A 6000-nucleotide genomic window follows, 5' to 3' on the forward strand; every position below is an offset into this window, starting at 1 on the left:
TCGGCGACAATTGCTAAATCAACGTACATAATACCAAAATCGACAAATTGGAATAAATTGTAGAATTCCATAGTACACAAAATCCCGCCCCTGGACTCCAAAATGTCATTTATGGAAAGTTTAAAAATCTGGGCACTTAAAAATAAAATTATCCATTGTGCTTTAAATGAACTCCTTCGCTTGTTANTCACGTCCTAATAATTTAGGTACACTCGCGATTAGATTACTAGCCATACTTGCGCGATCGAAAAACCGAAAAGCTCAACGAAATTAACAATACTGGTTAAACACGTTGTTCTGGACCCATAACCCGTTATCGTAAAGTTAAATAAAACACTCTTCGAGTTCAGCACAGACTGGCCTATATATATATTTTTGTATTTTACTTTATACATACAAGTAATGTTTACACACATATAACCGGTGGCGCTGGCAGAGCACAGCGGGAATTTTCAAATTTGATATATATATTTAACAACAAAAACAACGAAAAACAGCAGAGCTCAAATAATTTAGATTGGTGTCCTGAATCAAACTTGTTAACATATCCTCAGCCAATACATATTTCATCTGAAATAAATTTTAAAACTGAAGATGACGATGAGGAATATGATTCAATGGACGACGATAATGCATCAGAACATAACTCAATTGACTACGATGATGGCGAACATAGCGAAGAAAACGACCTGGACTCCAAAATGTCATTTATGGAAAGTTTAAAAATCTGGGCACTTAAAAATAAAATTATCCATTGTGCTTTAAATGAACTCCTTCGCTTGTTAAGAGAATCTTCTCATAGTTATCTGCCTCAAGACAGTAGAACTTTACTTGAAACTCTAGTGAACGTCAGTGTTACTCCAATGGTGTTAGGACAATATTGGTATAATGGGCTAAAAGTATGTGTTATAAACCAACTAAAAAATTTTAATTTTGTCGATACATCTCATTTATTACTGAGTTTCAATATTGACGGACTTCCAATTTGCAATAGTGCAAAGTCAGAATTTTGGCCTATTCTCTGTAAAATTGACAATATATCTGGTATAAATCCATTGATAATAGCGATTTACCATGGAGAAAGCAAACCAAATTTGCAACAATTTTTGACACCATTTGTTGACGAGTTTAGTGAAGTTTTACAAAATGGAATAGAAGTAAATGGATATAAACTGTTAATCAAAATTAGATGTTTTATTTGTGATACACCTGCAAGGTCATTTATTAAAGGTAAATTTTATCGTGGAAACACTACATATACCTACATAAAATATTTTCTTTTTTAGGTAGTGTTAACTTCAACCACTACCATGGATGTACAAAATGTATCTGTATTGGCGAATATTATCGAGATGGAAGGCACATGAGCTATCCGAGAATAGTTTTGCCAGCTAGAACTGATCATAGCTTTCGGAATAGAACAGATCCTGATCATCATAAAGAAGACACACCTTTAGAAAGGTTGCCTATTGATTTGATAGCTGACTTTCTTGTTGCAGATTCACTTCATTTAATTGATTTGGGCATAACAAAAAGATGCCTTATTGGCTGGATTCAAGGAAGTTACAACTTCAGGACCAAACTCTCGGCCAACGATATAAACTCAATTTCAATTTTACTAAAAGAATGCAACAATCAAATGCCAAATGAAATCCATAGAGCCGTAAGGAGTCTTGATTCAATCAAATTTTGGAAGGGTACCGAATTTAGATCATTTTTGTTTTATTTGGGTCCCGTTGTATTGAGACTTTTTACCACCCAATATTTATAGTCATTTTTTTAATGCTCTCATGTGCTGTAACAATTTACAGCTTCGAAAATTATTTAAAATATTTGAATATTGCGGATAAACTACTGAAAGAATATATAGAAAAGTTTATCGAACATTATGGAATTGATTCTGTTAGTAGTAACGTACATAACCTCTGTCATTTAGCCGAAGATGTTAAAAAATTTGGCCCATTACCCTCATTTAGTGCTTACCCTTTTGAAAATCATTTAGGTCAAATAAAAATGTATTTAAGGCATGGAAACAAGCCACTAGCACAAATAGCCAAATGGCTAAGTGAAATGTCAAAAGTGCAGTTTTTACCTAAAATTAATAATACAAAATTTCCATGTGTAAAAAAGACAAAAAATGTTAACTTAAAAAATGGTTTCATGCTGTCCCCAAAAAACTGCGATAAATGGTTTCTTACACACAAAAATGAAATATTTCAAATGATAGATGTTCAATGTATAGATGGTAAAATATTCATCAGCGGATCTGAAATCACTCAAAAGTTTGATTTTTTCAAAACTCCTTTTCCAGGGTTCTCAGCGTCAGGGAAAACCTGAAAAACCTGGAAATGTCAGGGAATTTGAGCTGTGTCAGGGAAAGTGCCAATATTCGTCAAAAATCAGGGAATTTTTAATGTCGTCAGGGAAAATTTCTGAACGCCACTCACGCCGCGTCTAAATTCTTTATTTATTGAACGCACCCAGTTGCCTATTTCTATCTGTTTTAATCACACGTACTCGTAAATCAATAGAAAGAAAAGGATATATCTGGAGTGCATACCAGTGAGAGAGAACGTTGTGAGCGGGTATGTAAAAAAGGATAAAGATAAATTGCGTGGTGATTGTGCTGTCTGTTTTACGATTTACAAATTGTAGTAAATTATAGCTTGTATTTCTGAATTCTACAAAACACTATAAACAAATTTGTTTTCATAGAAAAAAGATCTGTACGTTCTGTATGTACTTTTTCTACAATTTACGTGCTGTTTATAAAAGGTAATAAAAAGCTGAAAATATATTAATTGTAGTATGTATTTTATTTTTTCATTTTTTAGGTTAGAAAAATGTCTCAACGAAAAACGACATTTAATTACAACTGGATTGATGAAAAACTTGCTCCAGTACAGTGGAAAAAGTATTTGAAGTCGGTAGAAAAAAATAAATATCAGACACATTGTTGTTTATGTTATAAAACATTTGAATTAAGCAATATGGGTCGACGTGCTGTTTCCAGCCATTTTAATAGTGTGTTTTTAGTAGTAATGTTAAACGGCATAAAGCCATTGAAAAAAACAATAATTTGCAAACAGTTCTTCAAGAAAATAGACAAACACGGAAATTGCTCATTTGAGAAAAAATATTTAAGGAAATGTTGTCCACATCCTATAATAAATATATTAGTTATATATTTGTTATTCAGTGAAATCTATTTTTATTGTTTTTTGTTGTATTTATTGACATTTCTGTTAAATCTCTTGTTAGATATTTATATTTGTTAATATTTAACATCATATATGTTTAATGCTGAATTAAATATTTTTAATAAAATTAAAATTATAAAGTCATTTATTTGTCATCAAATTTTGGTTTAAGTTTTTAAAAATATAAATTTCGTTTGCTTTTTGTCAGGGAATTTTTAAAAAATATGTCAGGGAAAACCTGGAAATGTCAGGGAATTTGGTTTTGAAAAATTGCTGAAAACCCTGTTTTAATTCTTCATATCTTAATATATATTGTACTTTTTCTAATGAAATATGCCTGCCGCTAAAAAATATTTTTCTGGATGAGATAAAATGTAAATTAATATCGTTAAAGTACAGAAATTGGTTTGTTTTTTTCCCATTGATTCATACTGTTTAATTTTTGATAAAAAATAATAATAAAGATTTGCTAATCATACTTAATTGTGTTTATTTATAAAATCAAACAAATTCTCCTTAAAATAATATTAATACCTAAAAATAGCTAATTATTCTCATCAATTTCATGGACTTCAACAACTTCAATTAAAGGTGGAGCCTCGTCATCCTTTGCGGTGTTTTCAACTTCAACTGTTGTTGGATCCAAATTTTCTGGGTTTTCAACAATCATTTTTCGTTTCTTTTCACTGAAAAAAAAATAAAATAAAACATATATAGTTACAATATATAAATGTAGGTGATGTACATTAAGTATATAGATACAAATTTAATCTCTTTATACCTACATTTCTCTTTTAAGCCTTTGCGAATTTCTTTTGAAAACTTTAAGTTGCAAATATTTTTCTGTTGCCAGCCTAGTGAATTTTTGATCAGCTTTTTGCAAAACTTTAAACAGAAATGATATAATTTTTTCGCATTTTATAAATGTTGCTGTCGGTCGTCCGTCCTCAGCTTTTGCTGTTGAAATTCCTTTCCATGTGTATTGGCAAAGAACTGAATTGGTAAATAGTTCAGTGATTAATCGTGCAGCTACTTTTTCACCATCTCCAATATTTGTAAAATGGGAAAACTTAAATTTTAGAATTAACACGTCACTATATAAAAATAATTACTGCACTTTTTTACCATGTTTCGTTCAAATTCCTTATTGGCTAGTTTCTTTTCTAATTCGCCAATTGCTGTGGTATTGTCTAGTGGAAAATCAAATTCTGATATATTGCCTTCCTCATCGTTCGCTACTTCGACATCATTTACAGCAATTTTTGTTTTATTATTAGTCCTCCGAAGGACCCCTTGCAATACGGTTTTTATTTCGGCATCACTTTTAATAAAATAATCCAATTTCACAAGTATTTAAATTTAATTATTTAAGAATAAATCATTTTTTGTTCTTTTAAATGTATAGGGAGCGTACTTACTAAAAGTATCATTCGTCTCCACTTAGATATTTCTATCAGCAATGTTTTCATCGTCATCAGACTCAACATTACTATTCATATTGGTATCCAAAGAATTCACCAAAATAATAGTCTCATTATTATTTTTCTTGAGTGAAGAATTTACTGTAGGAGTAGGAACCATTACTTCATTTTGCACCGCCGCTTCTATCATTTGTTCTGATTGCTCATGATTTTGATAAACCAACTCAAAGTCAGCATTGTAATTATTAAAATCCACCACCTGCTCTGCTAATTCTTTGTATCCGCCAGTTTTGCAAAAAAGCTTTCTTTCTCTTGTGTGTTCCTGTCCTATCCTTTTGTTTTTTTCAAAGTATCTAATACAAAGTAGTTTTGACTAGAAAATTGGATTTTGATATATTTTTGAAAAAAAACTTACTCAACTTCTGCATCAGTGTCTGATAGGTTAGTATATAAGACACATAGTTTTTTAGCTGTCATAAGGCTCTCCAAATTTTTTTCTTTAACTGTACAAGGCATCTTTACCCAGTCTATGTTTGGTACAGAGTTGGCGTCCTTGATTAGTTTTTCCTCATATTTTGCGTTTTTAGGTGGCCAATACAAAATACCGTCCTGCTCCCACATATTGGGGACAATGAACAGTCGCACCACGTTATTTTCAATCGTTTTGACGATTTTAAACGACATTTTAGTCACAAAAGAAATAAGTGTAAACAGTCAAAACAAACACTGGAAAAAACGAGGTTATGTACATTGAAACGAAAGTTGAGATGTGTTCGAAATGCAACCAATTGGGCACATTTCGGAACACACAAGGCGCATATTGGACACGAATGTGCCCGGTTACAAATTGGGCAAAATTTAGGCTCAAGTGTCGGATAAGTTCCTATCTTGGTTCCTATATTGTGTCTGTATATCCATATAGAGTCATTTTGGGAAAATACTGGATATTATTCAGACACATGTGGCCAAAATGTGTCTATTGATTTTTTGTGCCAATATAGAAATAATTTGGTAAAATAACGGTTACATAATAGAAACTAGTTTCTAGTTGGACACATTGCATAAATTCGCCATATTTTTTTTTGTTGAAACAGATCCGAGGCTTTAAGAAAAATGGCGGATTTTGAAATATTTTACATAATTTAAGTTTCTCGTGAAATTTAGGCTTATAATTTCAAAAATGCAATGTTATAAGTCACCTAGAATCAATATGCGTTTAGTTTTGATAAAAATATAGGAAAAAATAAATAAAATTTTTATTTAAATAACTTATTATTTTTGAGGCCCGTTCAATTTTTAGAAGTATTTTGCTTATTAACATCAATGAAATTTCGTTCGCAATGAAAATTAAGGCGTCATATACCCAAAATGTTAGACTA

This window comes from Anoplophora glabripennis, unplaced genomic scaffold (genome assembly GCF_000390285.2).
Source record: "Anoplophora glabripennis isolate ALB-LARVAE unplaced genomic scaffold, Agla_2.0 scaffold328, whole genome shotgun sequence".
Classification (NCBI taxonomy): domain Eukaryota; kingdom Metazoa; phylum Arthropoda; class Insecta; order Coleoptera; family Cerambycidae; genus Anoplophora; species Anoplophora glabripennis.